Source organism: Coptis chinensis, chromosome 3 (genome assembly GCF_015680905.1).
Source record: "Coptis chinensis isolate HL-2020 chromosome 3, ASM1568090v1, whole genome shotgun sequence".
NCBI classification, from domain to species: domain Eukaryota; kingdom Viridiplantae; phylum Streptophyta; class Magnoliopsida; order Ranunculales; family Ranunculaceae; genus Coptis; species Coptis chinensis.
This window is the reverse complement of record NC_141458.1, coordinates 36,349,500-36,368,853: the sequence shown is the minus strand read 5'-3', so window position 1 is coordinate 36,368,853 and position 19,354 is coordinate 36,349,500. Positions and strand designations below refer to the sequence as shown.

Below are 19,354 nucleotides of genomic sequence, written 5' to 3'. Positions count from 1 at the left end.
CCACCAATTTTAGATTGCACAATCTATTAATCTGGTCGGTGTTTTATGACCAAAACTAGCTAATGACAGGAAAATGGACCACTTCATTTGAAACACAAATTCTATGAATCAACCAATCAATCTTCATACTCTATGTGAATCAACCAATCCTATCCAGTATCTGATCCATGATAGCGGGAGCTTACCTTTGAGCATGGATATCCTTAAAAAAATATAATATTAATCTTCACGAAACAAATATTCAGAATATTGTTCGTAGATCAGATTAAGAAAATGATTGTGAACAAAACACCTTGTTTTTGTCCATCAAAGATTGCTAAGTGCTAATGACTGTTCATATTTACTATTCAAGTGTTCTAGAAATTTATAAATCCATTTTCTATTTTCCTCTTTATCTCCAATCAAAATTGCGATTTTCACTATTATGCTAAATGAAATTATACAAATATCTCAACCAATTTGGAATGCAAGTATAATTTCTTAATCCAAAATCATCATATCACTAATATCACTTTAAAAAAGTTGATTGTCAAACAAAAACCTCAAGGAAATATAGTGAAACAAATACAAAAGAAATTTCGATTTTAGCACCTTAAAAATATGGTGATTTTGGAGGATATGGGATGAAGATGGTGGTGGAACAGTCGATGTGCTTGAAGTACTTGCGGTGGAGAAGATGGAAGACTTGTACTTTTAAAATATTTTAATAATTTGTGAAGTAAACTGTACGGCTGTACTACCCCTTTAAAGGCAGGGCGCTAGCAATTCTCACTTTGAAATCAATATGCTCAATTGGCCACGATTAAACTGGAATCTATACTACTTATTAATTAAGGGAAAATCAAAAGTCAATAATATCGGCTGGAAATGGAATACGTGTTTTTACCCAAAAAACAGTAGAAGTGCGTAGCACGTGCCTTTTTATCTAGTCCCAATGAAAGAAACCTGGATTGGTGTAAATTTGCAAAGGCTAATGATAGGTTTATTTGCTTTCATATTTAAACTAGCTTTCGAACCCGTCTTACGAACGGGTGCCATTATATTAAATAAATTATTTTGAACAATATTTGCAAATATGTAAAGTTATGAGATATGAATATTATATTAATTACTCATCTAAATTTCTTGCAACGTAAAAACCCCACTCAAAAAAAAAAAAAAAAAAAAAAAAAAAAAAAAAACAAACAAACAAACAAACAAAAAAAAACCCACCATTGTTAAAATCATTCAACTTTTTTTTGTTGCTTAATAAGAAAATTTTGATTAAAGTTCTGTAAGAAGAGACAAAGATCATATTGAAGCTACTTGAATAGCACGTCATTCCCAATCATACGAAAATAGATATGATAAACAAAATTTTAACTGTAAAACTATATTTGTCGAGACATTCCCAATACAATTATGCTTTGAGGTTAGTTCAATGCATTTTCATCCAGTTTTCAATTCAATGTTAATTATTCTTTGAGGTTCGTTCATTGTATTTCCATCCAGTTTCTGATTTATCGTTAATTATTCTTTAAGTTTGGTTCAATGCATTTGCAAATCCAGTTTATGATTTTCCGTTAATTATTTTTTGAGGTTGGTTCAATTCATTTGCAAATCCAATTTTCGGTTTACCGTTAATTATTCTTTGAGATTAGTTCAATGGAGTTGCATCCAGTTTTTTTATTTTTCTATTAATTATTCCTCTTTGAAATTAGTTCAATGCATTTGCATCCGATTTACGATTTCCGTTAGTTATTATTTCTTTAAGGTTAGTTAAATGCATTTGCATTCGGTTACTAATTTAAAAAAAAAAAAAAAAAAAAAAAATGTTAGTTCAATACACTTTTATGATTTATTGTTAATTTTTTTTTTTTAGGTTAGTTCAACGCATTTGCATCCAGTTTTCAATTTCCCATTAATTATTATTTCTTTAAAGTTAGTTCAATGCATCTAGTTCTTTATTTCCCGTTAATTATTCTTTTGTGCTAGTTCAATGCAATTGCATCCAATTTCCGATTTTATGTTAATTATTCTTAGAGGTTAGTTCCATGCATTTGCATATATTTATTCTTTGAGGTTAGATCAATGGATTTGCATTCGGTTTCTGATTTCCCGTTAACCCATTATTCTTTGAGGTTAATTCAATGCACTTGCATCCTATTTCCAATTTTCCGTTAATTTTTTTTTTTTTGAGGTTTAACAGTTGCATCCAGTTCCGATTTCTAACTTCGTGGGAATGTGGGATCCACAAAAACTACCATGAAATGATATAATAACATGTGATAAGTAATAGCGTCATACTCTAATGTGTGATTCCTTTTCCGTATTGTGTATGTTTTGTGAGTTTAATTCATGACATTCTAGCATTTTCCAAGTTATAAACGTCTTGGTAGGAATCAACAGTTTTTTAGTTGATTTTACATGCAGCAGTTTCAAAATTAATTAAAACAAATACGGGTAAGAAAAACTAATGACAATAATTAATAACACCTCTTATGTATTCCCTGTCGTATATAACATTTTTTATAGACCAAACAAATTGATAATTTTCTGTTGGGTTTAATTTACATGTAGCAGTATCAAAATTAATTAAAAAAAATTGAGTAAGAAAACATAATGATAGTAATTACCCCTAATTAATAATACCTCTTATGCTTTCAGCTATATAATTTCGTCGTGTCATATTGCCATATTGTCGTATGTAACATTTTATGAACTCAAAAATGAAAAAAAAAAAAAAGGTTCAAGAAATTGTCTTGGACAAAAAAATATTTTATATTTGAGAGCGTATTTGAAGAAACATTTTTGAATGAACAAAAAATCTTATAACATATTTTAAATTATAGTCCAAAGAAAACCAAAATTTGCTTTATTAGGTATCAATAGGCAGCGCACATTACATGCAATGGATTCAAAATCAAAATTCATCACCATATTTCCAAACATTTACAAGAATTTGAGGAAGAATAAATTACTTGGCTTTTCATCAATAATGTTACTCTCATCTTATCAAGTCGACCAATTTTTGCAAAAAGTACCTTAATTATTAATGAAAGAAACATCAAAGAACAAAGTTAAACCCATAGAAACAAAATATGACTCATTAATAGATAAGAACTTGATGGATTTGAACCACCATATCTTGAAATGTATATATACTCAAGTGCTATTCTATTGAGCTAAAGATCCAAATCAAAATATATAAATCAAAACATAATGTCCAAGATAAACAAAGTTAAAATAGTAATAAATCGACTAACCGTAACCCAACTGCATACACATGCTTAATTAATCACGAAAGTCACATACAAAATCAAAACATAAATAAATAATCAGAGCACCACAACAAAACAACACTGATAAGATCACTAATTTCCTTAGAGCGAAAAGAAATAGCGAAAGAACAGTTGTGACACAGAATATGAATGTAAGCAAGAAAAGTCTTTTTTTTTTATTTAATAAATTTGAGGTTATGGGATGACCCCTGCCTGCATTAGAATCTTAAATAAACAATTTCATTTTTATCCTCAACAATAGACATAAGCTCTGAGCTCAGAGGTGGTACAAAAAATTGAACACTAATCACATGCAAGAGAAGCAAGATGATCGGCAGCTCGATTTGCTTCCCTAAATACATGAAAAACATTACACCTTACAGACTGACTTTGGATAGCTTTGATTGCCGCTGTGATATCCTCACATTGCTATGGTGGTCTTTCAATATCCTTCAAAATGTTTACTGCCTTAAGAGAATCAGTAGCCACCTGTACCTTTGAAATATTGATCTTTAGACACCCCTGCAATCCACAAAGCAAAAAAAGTTTGATACACTATAAAATCATAAAACCCAAAAAACAAAGAACCAATTCTTTCACTCTAGCCATTCTTCTAACTCTTTTATTTTGTCTTATAAACATAGTTAACGACAATATTGAATGCTTACCAAGTTACCATTAATTTTAGTTTATTGTTCTTCTAAATATATATATATAGCAAATCATAGTATCGAGGTAAAATCAACACAATAACATGATTAGAATCTATACCAATTGATTGATGGTTAAAATAAAAATCGGTTTGTAAGTATGTAAATAAATTTAACATGGGGGCAAGCTATCCTTAAAAAGCTTCAACAGTAACACCTTTTGTGTAGAAAATGTTAATCTTGAGGCCGTGAGTGCTGGTTTAGATGTTTTTAGAATAATACATGTCTTCCATATCTAGATAAGACATTCTCTATTACATGCAATACCTGACTAAAATGTGCTGATGTAAGAATCATATGAAATAACAAAGTGAAATAATATTTCAATTTAGTATACAATAGTAACCATCCTGTTCCCATATAAACCGTACGGTTTGCAGCTTTACAATTATATCATTCTCCTGCAGAACTTCCGCACCTTCCACTAAGTAAATAAAGTTACAAAACTTCTAAAGATCAGCAAACTGAATGAGAGGCTATCAATACCATAATTGTAGAGCAACAAAATTTAGTCTGTAGACATAATAAAAAATAACAATATAAAGGGAAAAAAAACATGTTACTTGACGAACCAAATAATGATTCAAAAACATAAGAATGCATTTCAACCTTCTAAACCACCATAATATTATTCAATGTTTATGTTAGCTCTGTACGGAAAGTGTCGACATTAACTGGAAGCTAGATCAATAGTGGCCAATCATGCAATCCGGCCTCATTTTAAACATTCCTACCATGTTTTTTAACATACAAAATTAGGCTTCAATGATGTAAGGGTTCGTATTGGTAAAAGATTGTCCAAGAGAAAGACCAAATAGGCTTTAGCATCAAACTAAAGAGTTACAACATGGAGAAGAAACATAGCAGTGATGGTCTAAAGAATTTAGTGGAAAAAAAGTCTAAATAAGATGTACTTATCTGCTGCTACCAAGATCAGTTCTCATTTATAAGCATAAAATAGTTGGGTAGAACACACCATTAGACTTTTGAAAGTACCCTCAGTAAGCTCAAAGTTAAAAACTACACATTGAAAGGAATTGGGTTATATGCTAAAGCATAATAAAGCATAGCATACCATATGTTCTGTTAAACAAACGTGTTCACTTACATATCAGTTATAGTGGTCACAATGTCCAAACCTAGTCTTTTGCTTATTACACTAATACGAATGATAATCATACTTGAAAAGAAACGACTAACAAATCTAAGCTAAGGAACATCAAACATGTAAAAATTCAAAAATGTGGTTCTTTAGAACACAATTAACCAACAAAAGGACATAGATTGGAAAATTTAGTTTACGCAAATACCAAACTCAAGGTCAAATAAACACGATATGTAAAAAATTATAGAAATAGAAAAACTAATCTCCAAGTGAAGGGGAGTTAGAACCTCTATCATGAGGTGTAGAGAGCTGCCGTAAAACATAAAAAGAGTAACAATGATGCCGATAAAACAGATTAGTAACCCTGAATAAAGCATCCATCATACTCAATGGTTGCCTTTCAAACCATTCCACCGACAGAGAAATTCAAAATCTTGCATTTAGTAGCGAAGTCAACTATCTGGGCCGCACAAATATTGGTCGAGCTTTATTCAAAGAGTGCATTTTACAATGTATGTAATGACATATTTATTACACACTAAACGAATGACAGAAGTAACAACTCACGAAAAGGCATGGCTTGACCATAATCTACAATGGATACAAAAGCGGCACCTGTCCCACAAAATTCAAAATACCTACTTTAATTAGCAACTAAATAACTTATGACTTATTAGCACGAAAGAACAAATTAGGAAACTTGTTTGTTAATTTCCCAGTGGAACTAAAATTTAATTCATACAAAAATGAAATAAGAGAGAAAATTAGACACGGAAGGGAAATGTCTAGCTAACTGATCCAGTTTGAGAGTGATTTGATGATGCCAAAGCTCTATGTTTCTTCTATACTTCGTAGATAATATAAGCATGTACGACACAATATCAGAGGGGAAAATATTGAAGAGTAGGGTTTAGTTTATCACTTGTGGAACAGAGAAGGAACATTTTTCATGCTATAAATCGTTGAGTTTTTGTTGGGTTTAGCTTTCATTTTCAGTTAAAATTTTCTAATTTAATCTTCCTTATTTCTTGTAATCTTCTTGTGGCGTGGATAGCCTCACTAAGCTCAAAAGAGGACCAAGTCATGGTTTCTTGCTCTATAGCACATACTTAACTACTGAGAATAAAAGAAATCACACAATAGATTATAAGCACGTCATGTGGGATAACAACGCCGTGTTGATTTAAATCAATTCACTTTCAAGCTCAAGTTCAAGACTCAGCTTTATACCAAATTAAATAGACCACTTAATATTCTCTCTTGTTGAAGAAACTGAATTGAGTTCTAAATATACGCACCAAGTACCTTAATAGGCATGGGACATCATTAAGTCTCTATTGAAGGTACTTGAAGTCTCATCACTATCGTGTATAACTCAGTAGCATGCTGAAAATATAGAAGCAAATCATAAAGCTGTATGTAATAATAGTTCTAGGTATCCACTCGCCACATATTATATTGGTAGTACCTTTGACTACCTGACATGCCAAAAATAGAAATAGAATTCATGTTTTTACACCAAGTACATAGAACACCCCCTTATCAAGCATCATTATATAAATTTGAATTTGAAAAATATATCATCATATAGAAATGCAAAAGTAGGGGAGAAAGGAAGAAAGGAAGAAAGCAAGTACCTTTGGCTTAGTTAGTTTAGTCCGAAGCAAAACTATAATATAGATCATAACTTTGTGCATAAATAGAGCAACCCGCAAATCCAAGTCGCACTATACATGTATATACTTGGTCAAGAAAAGAGTTGAACAATATGAGCAATCGATGATGATGCATATACTTAGCTCATGGTAGCATACTAAGCGATGTCTAATTCTATTCATCTAGATGGAGAAGTATGACTCTGTTGGGACTATTGGTCTAAATGGCATACAAATTGCTTTGTTGATGTATCTTTAGAATTAAAGGACAAATGACAATGCAATGATGTCTGTCTTGAACCCATTTCAAAAGCATCCGACTTAACCTGGGACACTAAGTAATATTAGAATATAAAAATTAATGAAATGAGACAGAGTACAATACATCTACCCCCATTTTTTTTATCGATAACAAAAGCTAAAAACCAAAGGATTAAAATCACAATAATGGGTACCCACGGTATTATGACACGCAATTGCCACAAAATTGTGAATCAGCTTACGAAATTATTGAAAGATACATGATATGTCATGCAAGAAAATTGGTTTGAATTTATCAAGATTCTCCTTGTCTTTTGCTTTTTGCCACAAATTCTTGGTATTGGAGCAGTAAATGGATTTAGTCGTTTTTTTTTATGGTTAGCTTCTTTTGGGGCTAAAATTTCTTACTTCCTAGATGGTTTATTAAGAACTTATGAAGAATAACCATCTGAATTTGAGGAGAAAGAAGAAAGTGAAAGAAACGTACCTGAAAGAGGGGAGGTTGAAGAGAAGTCCTTAGAAAGTGGTGAAGTACATCGAACTCGCAAACCCAACCATCTTTTGCGTTGGGCTTTACATTCGCATTGTTAGTGAAAAGATATTAGTTGAGGTGGTGGGGAAAATGGTGGTAGAGACGTTGGCGGAAACATTGGTGATGGTGGACAACTTTGTTGGAGTTTGTAAATGGCAAGGGAGATGTTTCTCAAACTGATTTCATGGAGTACTAATGCTAACAGCTATAATACAACATCATATCACTTTCTTTATCAATTGTTGATCAAGATGCAGTTAAGAAAATCCAAAATAATAATTATTCTAAAAGAGAACAAATAAACTAATAACAATTGTATTATGAAATACTAAGATAAAGACAAAATAAGCATCAATCGGCTATTCAACATACACCCAACCTAATAACATTCGTATTAAAAAAAAAACAAAGGAAAATTTGTATGGAAATGCAGCTAACATGGTTATGCAAAACTAATGGAGCTAAGAATGCTTAATGTAATTATCATGGTTATGCAAATTTAGTAAGAATGTTTGTGGACAAACTTAAGTTTCTTATATCCTAATACTTTGGACATTGTATGAATTAAGTACTAACTTCAAATACTAAGTTTAGAGACGTAAGATTGGGTATTTCAACATCCTAAAAAGAAGGCTTGGGTGCAGATATTCAATGAAGGGCCTAAATTTACATTATTGGTTTGAATTTTCAAACATGAAAGCCTAACGTGCAATATGGTTCACTAAAAGTAGGCATCACTAAAGAGTTTTCATCATTCTTTCTAGGTATCCACAGTTTGCTTTATATCAATAAACACCCAAGGAATGTGTGAAAATCCCACCATAGATAAAACCATTTAAGATATGAGATACCTTGACAACTGTAGTCACTATAACTTTGTTATTCTTGTTCTGGCGTTACTCTTCTTCTCAAATCGAGGCTAATTGTGACTTCTCCTAAATGTTAGAGATGACTTGCACCAGCCTCTACCAAAAGGGTGTATGTAAATTAGCTCTTGCACAAACATGCTTAATTAATACATATAAATTTGTAACGGGGAAGTCTCAAAAGGGCAGGAATAGAACCAAACTTATGTATCTGTGCAAAAAAATGAACTTGTGGTAGTGTTGATCTTAAATTAATAAACACCCAAACCAAAATTCAAATGAATAACCACTTAACTAAAAAAATAAAAACAAACTTACTAATCATCAAGCTTTGTGGATGTTATTATTAGTGGCAGATTGCATACCTTTCCATTCCAACCGGAGATACGCTAAAGATAAGAATAGAAGATGATGGCTAGGGATTGCATCCATTTGCTCAGTAAGACTGGAGAGTTTAAGGTTAGAAAAAACTAAATTATAGTGTGTGCTAGGAAAGAGTTTCAGTTGAAACTATATCTATCAAAACCCAGTAAATTGCATAACTTGAAAATAGAGGCAATCATAAAAATCAGTAAATATTAGAACTCAATGTAACAAAGTTAAATATCAACGACTATTCATAAACTAATCAAATAGTATCAATAATAACCAATAAAAAAATCTCAAAATATGATTGACACGAGTATTTCAAACCTATAAGCTAGAACACTCCCTCAAGACGATGACATCAAAAAAAAAAATCAGAATTTAGCTCAAAACTTGGGTCAAATATTCATTGCCAAGATTGATAAATTAATCCCAGAGTAATTCTTCCAACCACGGTGCCATTCCCCAATATTAATGCACGTTGAGTTGCCGACAACCATGATCGTGGAGGAGTTTTTTTTCCCCCCAACAACGAAGGCATTAAGAAAACCAAAACCCTCATGGATGACTTCATCCCTTGCGAAAATCATGAAAAAGAGCCTCGCTTGAATCAAAACCATAATTTGTGTAAAGGATAGAGTTATAGGGCTCTAGTCAACAAATTTGATCGTGCTGATGCAAATTACCTGATTATTCTAATTTCTTATTTGTGATATATATAAGAAAAAACCTAATGATGAGCATGAGAGCAAGGAACAGATCAATTTTGAAATTGAACACAAACAAACTAACACAAACAAATGCATATTTAATATCTTAACTAAGAAGTTCAGTGGCATGTAATCATCAAATAATAGGTTTTTTTACCTCAAGTTCATAGAGTTTGCTCAATGGAGATTTATCGAGAGAAATTGCGACAAGAAGAAATTGAAATTGTAAAGGGAGGAGATGGAGAAAGGGTTTTCGGAGGATGTCATAGTATCTTCGGGATGGGGAATTAAAGTTGGGGTTGAGGTGAGGGGTTTGAAGATATCGGCTTCTCTGTTCGTGATGGGCAACACCTCGTATTTTTTCTGGAGAGAGAGAGAGAGAAAAAAAAAATTAATATGGGTTTGGGTTTATGTGGACTATAAAAAAAAAAACTTGCTTTTACCTCGTGATTCACGGAAGTTGTGTGTTTATGCCCACCATTTTATGAAGTTAATTCCCAGTAGATTAATCTTCCGGGATGAGAGAGGACGGAAGATGATGTGTTTTGGGAAGAGGTATGGTGGGTTATAGAATAGTATTTGTTTGGGTTTTCTACGTGAGAAGAAAGTCGGGTTTTGTGGAGTCGAGTTAAACTTCCTTTTTTTTTCTCTACTTTTTATACATTGACCCGTATTTTTTTTTTTTTTTTTTTTTATCGGGCAGAATTTTATGAGAAAAATGTAAAATGTAAAAGGTAAAAGTTAAATAAGATGCTGAACCTGGTGCTTAAGAGAATGAAGAAATCTGCACCAGGAAATATCTGACAATTGCAATTGAACCTACTGTTGCAGCGTAGATACGAAGTGATTGAGTTGATGCCTGATAACGACAGCAGAGATATAACATTTCATTACAGAAAACAATGTAAATACAATGCAATTTTGGCCTTCTGCTCTAATAGAATCACGAATAAAAGGAAGAGATAAAATGAGGAAAATTTGTGTCAATAAGTTTAACAATAATCATATTGGCAACCATTTCAAATATTAGATAGCATAGTAATTGAAAAAGCACCAGAATCCTAATTTTACAAAGAAGGCAAATTGGGATTTACCTCATTTTCATTAAAATGTTGAAAATTGTCTTCTCTTGCTCATCAAGTTGACAGTGATGGCTTTGGCTTATTAAATGAACCAAATCCTGGGGGAAAATATGATTATAAATGTTACTTATAAATATGAGAACGGGAAGTAGGCATACAACAGAATGAGTTTCAACAGTAGCACACGTAATAATAATGTACAAAAAAAGTGTGAAGCTGCAGATGTAAGGACCCATTATCACACTGCTTCCATGAAAGCTATACAATAGTACAAAAATTCCCAGATGCAATTTTGAGAGACCAAGTTCACATTCCCAATTACAAACCGCACCACAGTGCTTTGGTTCGGCACAACCAATTCAAGTGGGAGAAAAAAAAAAGTAAAGAACCATCCATATCAGATAGACATATAGAAGATTCAGCACAATAAAGACCATCATAGAAACTTAGTCTACAAATATTTTCCGACCTATACAGTGCCAATATAATTAAAACAAAGCTTCTATACCACATGCCCATGAGTCCAGTACACAGGGTTTTTTTATTAAAAAGAAAAAAAAATGAATGAAAGAAACCCCTACTGGGAACAACAAATGGTAGAGATCACCTCCTATAGAAATATATCTTTATGAAATGGAAGAAGTGAAGATATATACCAAAATATTGATCAAAAATTATACCACAATTTTTTAGAAGTTAGTCAAAACATGCCTAGTACAAAATACCTTCATTGAGCTCCAGACATCCGTTAATAAGAAAACTGAAAATATCTAAATATGTCTTTAGTGCACTTGGGGTCAGAATGATATTGACTGGCCAATCCACTTTGTATCCCAGAGCTATATAGTCGAAGTCGTGAACCCCTATTGCAAAACAGCCAAAGAACCAAAGCTAAACATCATTAAGGAAAAATAGATGAAGCATTAGCATTAATACAGTTCCTCAGATAATGTAAAAAAATATTTACCAGTACCAGGACGAAGGCATTAGCATGTTGGATTTCAAAGAGAATATGGAAAAAGAGCAGCCGTGCAAAGACCCTTCCGGCTTTATGAGTTCCCTTTTTTTTCCTCTCAACTGGAAAAAGTAGAATGTGAATGAGGGCTTCAATTACAATAAAATAATTAACGTGAATGGGGAGAGATCTAAAACGCCAAACCCTTCGGGTTTTTTTTCCTTTGAATAAAATAGGGGTGGGTAATTGGAGTTGGCTCCGTGAATTGAAGAGGGTAGGGTTCGCGGAGAGAGACAGAAGAGAGACTTATTTTTAAGAATTGGCAACTATCTAACTATTAAGCTGGAGTTTATTGAAGTTGAGACGGCAACTATCTAACTATTAAGTCAAATCTAGACCGAGTAATTTGTTACACAAAACCATTGTAGGATTAATATCAAGACGGATGTACAACATTTTCTCGTGGAGAGGTTCTATCAAAATAACATTATAGGAAATATGGAAAGCAACCACATTTAAAAAAATACATGGTAACAGGGATGAGAAAAAAAATAGTAGAGCATTCATCTTAAGCCAATAGTTCTACTAATCCAAAAACCTGCAAATCTCCTCATTTGCAAATTCTCCATAGATCACAGATAGGGGTGTTTTGATTTGTTGAATTTTGGAAGAGTAAGAGATGGGTATTTAATATTGTTACATGCAGATGAGAGAGATAGATACGATGGGAGATGAGAGAGAGAGATAGGGGGGTGATTAAATATGCATTTAGTGTTTTTGTTCTTAGGGAAGGAGGCGGAGAAAGAAGGCTTTGGGGGACTCGTGGGGTTTAGAATCTTATTTGCTGGGTATAATTTCTTTTTTCTCTCCTTATTTTTATGAAGTAGTTTTTAGATCTCGATTTCGCGTGAGTAAAGTGGGTACTTAAAATTTGCCTACGTGGACACCCTCACAGCACTCCAAAAGGGACTGCTATTATATATATATATAAAGATGAGTAGTTTTTTCCCTCCAAGAAATTGTTTTTTTAAATATGTGGAAAGCAGAACTACACGTATAAGTGTACAACTATTGTAGCCATCAGATTCAAAGGCCAATACTTAATCAATAACTCCAACGTCGCAAACACTTCCAATCCACAAAATTACAACAGCTTACTAAACATCAATGCGAGCACCAAGATCACAGCGAAACTAATGAGCACAAGTGCACAACCACATCCAGTCATGCGCATTCATATCCTAAAATTTCAAGTTGATGATTATTTATATTTTTAAGTTACCAATAACTTTTAGTTAGGTATTTTGAATGGATCAACGCGAGTGTACTGTGTTTAGATGCCTTTGCAAAACCGCACCGCCATCTACGTGAGGAGTGTGAACTAGTAGGCTTTCCCTTCTGGAATTAACACTAACTTTCGAACTATCCTACGAACGAGTGCTGGTTCATAAGGAATGTAAAAATTCTTTAGCATCACACTTTTAAAAATCTCAAGGTTATGATGTAAATGCCATCATAATATGTTTTTAGGATTTCATACACTTTTTGGATTGTCAAGATTAAGTTTGTGGACATGCAAGGTAGTTTTTAGATGCCAAGATACCAGTTAGAGTCCATTCTAGTTTTGTTAGGTCTCAACATGATGGCTTTTATAATACCTCAGAGAGACAATCTCCTATATTTGTAAGTTGTAACATGTTTAGTATAATCCACGGTAATACTCCTAAAAATTAAACCCTCAACCTATTAACAAAATATTCACTCCTATCAATATACCAAATGATAAATGTAAATTTGAGTATATAATGCAATGATATGATTTACAACACAACATAATACAAACGTACACTTATGTCAACACCTTACTCTCAAAACACGTTGGAGTTGAAATTCGAGTAAAGATTCATTCTCATACCCACCTTGGGCACACGTTCGAGTTACTGGACTACAAACTAGAGATCAAATCTTAATGAGAGAGAAAGATTTTGACAGTTGATTTATACTAAAACTACTTAGCTTGATTTTAGATTACTTGAATTACAAATTACTATACGTAGACATACACAAATTTATAACTAAAAAGAGAAATTGAGAGATAGAGAGGTGTAGAGAGTTAAATCCACTCATGTAAAGGAAAAACCTCGATTGATGGAATCCAATTCATTGAATCTCTAATCTTTCTTAGAATTCATAGACAAATCCTAAGAAATAATCTAATTTTGATCCTTAACAATATAATCTCATCTCTAAGATTATGCTGCTAGCATGAAAAATTTAAGTGATAACTCATCTCTGAGAAATCGCTTCAACTCATGACTATAATCTACAGTACACCAACTACCATTTTGTGGTAGGATATAAACTCTAGCCTATTTGCCCTAAACAATTAAACTATAACACCATTAACAAAAAATGTTCCTTACATGAGTTTCATTAACCCTCTATAGTGAAGGGTTTTACACTACTAAAAAAAGGAGTTGTTGTGTCGGTTTTTGGTGTGATGGATTTGTGGGAAACCGACACATCAACTTTTTGTGTCGGTTTTAGGTTCGTTTGTATTAGGATCAGGTTTGTTGTGTCACTTCATCCAAAACCGACACTACAAGTTTTGCAATTGTGTTACTTATACTAAAACTCTGTTGTGTCACTTGGGTTAAAACTGTATAGTGTTTTCTATACTTAATCAGACCGACACATCAAAATTTTGTGCTTCCCAAATTAAGATCTAACTTAATTTCGTGATCCAAAAAAAAAAAAAAAAAAAAAAAATAAATAATCATAATAATAAAAAAAAAAAAAAAATCTCAGGCTCGCGAAACTGAAACCCACTTCAAAAACAAACGGTCTCCTTTCTCACACCCCACCTCCTCTCTCTCTCTTGCGTTCGTCGATCAATTAATCTCTCTCTGAATTGGGCATCCATTTTTCTAGGCTTGGCACCCTCCCTCTCTCGTTCTAGTGCTTCCAGTTCAAGAATTTCACAGGTGAGTTGGTTTCTATTTGAAGAAATCACTCTGTAGTTTATTATGGAATTGTTTTTTCGAATCTGTGGAGTTTATTTTGAGGTGATAATGTCTTTAGCCATTGATTACATTGTCGAATTGATTTTGGAGCTTGTGAAAGGTTAGACCTTTATTGTTGTGTTGTGAATTGAATTTTTTTGCGAAGAATCCGAGTGCATAAACCTTTACTGTTTATACTGTCAAGAGCTAGCCATAGTCTCTAGGGTCCCTCCTGATTAAAGCTTTGAAGCCTTCCTAAAATGTATAAAATTCCTTGGTCAATTCTGAAACATTATAGTGAAGCCCCAATTCTTTAGTCTGGATCACATGATAGCCATAGTTTATATGTATAGTCTTGATGTTTAGGTTTAGTTCTCTTGTCTTTTAATTATGTGGAGCATGACCCATTAGGAGATGTCAGTCTTGGGAGGAGTCCGATCCCTCAAGTCAATTCTGTTTTGTGAGTGATGGTTTGTTGTGTCAACATCGTATGCATTTTGATTTACACAATAGTTAGTCCAGTTTTTTAACAAGTACAATTGGAAGTAGACGAAAAGTGTGTAGAATTATCGAGATAGGATGGTAATACTTATGAGGATTTCTATTATTATATTAGATTTTTATTGGACTCGTTTTGTCGAGTTGTTGTGTCGTTTCTGATAAAAATCTGAGTTAGTTTTTGTAGTGGTTCATTAGACCGACACATCAAAATTTTGCAGTGAAATGTTTCAAGTCTCTCCTCTTTTCCCTCTCACAGAAAAAAAGAAAGAGAAAAACTCTTTAAAATTCAAACCTCTTTCTCTTCTCGACACATCACACTCTCTATGGAGAAGATATTGAAAGAAAAAACTTGAAATCTCAGGCTCGCGAAACCGAAACCCATCCCACTTCAAAAACAGACGGTCTTCTTTCTCACACCCACCTCCTCTCTCTCCCTCTCCCTCTCCCTCTCCCTCTGAATTGGGCATGCATTTTTCTAGGCTCTGCAGCCCTCCCTCTCTCGTTCTCGTGCTTCAATTTCAAGAATTTCACAGGTGAGTTGCTTTCTATTTGAAGAAATCACTTTGTATTTTATCATGGAATTGTTTTTTCGAATCTGTGGAGTTTATTTCGAGGTGATAATTGTTAACCCTAGGAGAGAGAATAAGAAGAAATTGAAAGAAGCAGCCATGTTGTTGTTTAGAAGTGGGAGAAAATAGAGCCATGCCATGTTGTTGACACGGATTTTGTGAGAATTCAAATTCACTTGTAGGAATTGGTTTTGCTTCTCAATTTAAGGTGAATAGTCTATAAATTTTAATGGATTAACAATTGATTTTTTTTTTTTTTTCTATTTGTTAATTGTTTGACTTAGTTTATTTGGATCTATGGGATGAAAATATATTAAAGTGCTCGAAGTCATGCTTGTTGTATTGCTGTCAAGTTTTTTTTAGATATGGGTTCGTGGGTAAGCTTAGATTTTCGATGGTAACCCCGTGTGAAAGTCAATGTATTGCTTGAAGTGTTCATATGCCCGATTTTTATTTGTTTTGAAGTATCTTGCTTGAATAATGCATATATGAGAACTATAAATTTTATGTTATTGATGTTAAGATACTTTGGTTTTCCTGGGTGTTTCTATGGTCGAGCATCGGCAATGTTTTATTTGCTTGAAGTGTTTCATGTTAGAACCTATGGATTTTGGGAAAAGTTGTTTATAGCTATGGGTTAAAAAGCTTACAAATTACAATTTTAACTACATGATATTGTTTGGATTGTTAAGTATGGGATAGCTACTCGTGCCAAGGTTTTCTTTTTATGTGTATGAACCTAGTTTAGGAAATATTCCTAATTGTAGGTTTGTGTGTTAATCCCTAGTCCGCCACGACTCCTTTGATATGCATGAAAGTCATGTAATGACTGATTCTATTGTATGAAATTAAAATTCCCCGGGTGAATCTTCTGGGGTGTAGTGAGTAGTAAATTTTTTGCTTGATCACTAAGGTGTGTAGGGTTAGGAAATTCCTTGGTTACGTTGTATTGTCCGAGGTGTGATTATATATTTTTGGCCCAAGTGTTGCTCTTAGCCTTAGAGTGGCTGTTGTAATATTTAAGATTTGATATATAGCGCACCAACATATAGATCCTGTCTTCTCGGCGATCTGTGATCCTAGTCGATATCCCGACAACGATAGATGTTTGTTACCGAGAGTGGATCGGGTTATACGGGGAGACACATGGATATATGTGTCAGTCACAACAGTGTGTAGAAGTGACTATCGTGGTCGTGGCTAGGGATATTTGTGTATAATAGTATAATGAATTCGAATATATTAACTAGTTTCACTTGTTTAAAATATGCTTTACAGGATGGTAAGTATATATATTAACTTTCTTATAAGGGTGGATTACCATATAAAGATTTTTGGATAAGGTAAATCTATTTTATTTGTTGGATTATTTTGATAAAAGGACGCCTCACACTGTATAGAGGAACTAACAGTCATGATGTAAATTATACAATGTTTTTAGTACATTTTAGATGCGCTAGAGAAACTGATGCCTTCTAAGGGAAGGAACTAAATTGTCTCGAGGCGTAAGGGTTATTTAACTGTTCTGGCATTCGTCGAGACGGTTAAGTAACTGGGTTAAACAATGAGATATCTATATTGTTATGATTTTCAGGATATTACAAGATTTAAGTTTATGAAATGTTGAAAATACAGAGGAGACTCTGTCGAAATTTTTGTAAGATATTTCTGTCTTTATTTAGTTTTGGTTTTGCTTAGTTGGTAATCCTGAGTTTCATAATGACAGTAGATGCCACGCGTCTTTGGTAATCAGTCATTATGAAATTTGGGGTGTGACAATTACTTACTAGTTTCTAAACATGCAAAAGCTACATGGTTTATTTTGGATGCATGACATTCAGTGAGGTCCATTGGTTTTGCTTCTTGTCTCGCAATGTGCACCTTTAAATGCTACCAGTGCTTGGGGCATATACCATATTCTATTTGTTGTTGTTTGGTCTAGTGTATGAGCTTTCGTTCTTTTATCGTCCTAAGTTATCAATTTCAATGTTCAAGAATTGTGTGTTGGAGACTTATTTGCATTTGTTGTGTTTTAATTGTAGTTTAAGTTTGTTGATTCATTATCATGAGTTGATTCTAGGTCTAATAATTCTACATTTCTTGTTTTTTTTTTCTAAGGTGTTTTTTATTGTTTTGCTTCCCAAGCATTGTATTTGGCATATAAGTTTTTTTTTTTTTTTTTTTTTAATCTAGGGTAAGTATTTATTGTCTACATTATTTTTACAAGTTTCTAGTTCTTGAATTTAATTTTGTTACCTTGAATATATATATTAGCGACTTAATAGGCCTTATTAATTTAGTTCACGAACATTTTTTTTATGAGTTCATCGACTCTAGTATTTTACATCTAAGGATTTATCTACTAGTGCATCACGACATAGAAGCTTTTTGTATCCTTATCTTTGTAGGCACGAAGGGAAGAGTTATTATAGTCTAGTTCAGCCTTGATAATATTCTCATGGATGAATTGTTATCATGAGGAGTCTTCTAATCTTTATTGGTTTGTCGTAAACTCGGGTTGTTAAGAATTGATATGTCTAATCTTGAGGAGTTCTAATTGTTATTGGTTTCGTAGTTTTATTGTTACCAATTAACTAGTTCTTCTTGATGTACTATACTAGATTTTGTCGCGTTACGATATATTGAATCTAACTAGTTTTTTTTTTTTTTTTTTTCCTTTTTGTAGATTGAACTTAATAGAACGGGGTTATGATAGTTGAATGGATGCATGGATATGCTAGACATGAAGTCATTTTCTTGCATGGTGTTAGGCTAGGTTGAATAGATTTTATTTTGCAGGTTTTGTAAACATTTGAAATTGTATTTTGGTCGGTTGGTTGTTTGTAAATTGACATTGGATAATAAAATTATTTAGTAATGAAATGAAATTGGTTTTGAAATTGTTAGTTGGTGTTATATTGATGTGGATGGCAATGATTTTATACATGTCAATTGTTGTTTTCCATTTTTTTTTCCGAAACAGGTGATCCACTAAAACCGACACAATAAGGGATCCAATTTTGTGCGGTTTAAAGAAGAACCGACACAACAACTCTATTTCTTGTGCCTGTTTGTGCTTTCCCCATAGCAAATTTACAGTTGTGCAAGGCTAAAACCGACACAAGTAGTATACCCGTTGTGTCAGTTTATACTTAAAAACCAACAAAAGTACTATATCTATTGTGTCGGTTTGATATAAAATTGTTGTGTCATTACTACTTGTGTCGCTTTGTAAATTAAAAAAACTCGACACATCAGACTTGTTGTGTTATTTAAAAACCGACACAACAAACATTTTTTTAGTAGTGTTAGCTCATGATCCTAGGATTGATAAATCATAAACTAAGTAGGTAAAAAAAGAAGTAGAATAAGGAAAATACTAAAATTAAACTAGAAGAAAATAAATTTATTAGAATATAGAAGTTTATTTCATGAAGGTTTATTACAAGTTCTAAACTTACAACTTGAAAACTTGGAAATGAAACTTGGAAAGAAAAAAAATGTGAAAGTAAGTTATGACTAAAACTTTAAACTTGGCATATCAAAAGAATTGTTTTCCACTCCTACGTTAATCATCCCTCTCCATTTAATTCCATCCTATCCACATTCCTAATCAAGTAAAAAAATTGGGTTTATTATGTGCACAAAAGTCTTCATTATTTATCACAATTTATGATGTGCATGATCCTTGTTTTATGGCATGTGTTTTGTGCCAATAATTTGCCTAACTTGTTCAATAATGGAGAAAATCAATTGTGTGGGCCCGCATAATAGGCCCCA

At 32.8% G+C, this 19,354-nt stretch overlaps 1 long non-coding RNA gene across 1 annotated transcript; it reads left to right on the top strand.

Annotated features, from left to right (window-relative positions):
- The first annotated feature begins 14,302 nt into the window (after positions 1 to 14,302).
- On the top strand, positions 14,303 to 18,476 carry LOC147509424 (uncharacterized). The gene is made up of 2 exons (XR_015218490.1): positions 14,303 to 14,486; positions 18,261 to 18,476. It is a non-coding gene; the product is annotated as an uncharacterized LOC147509424 (long non-coding RNA).
- The last annotated feature ends 878 nt before the right edge of the window (positions 18,477 to 19,354 follow it).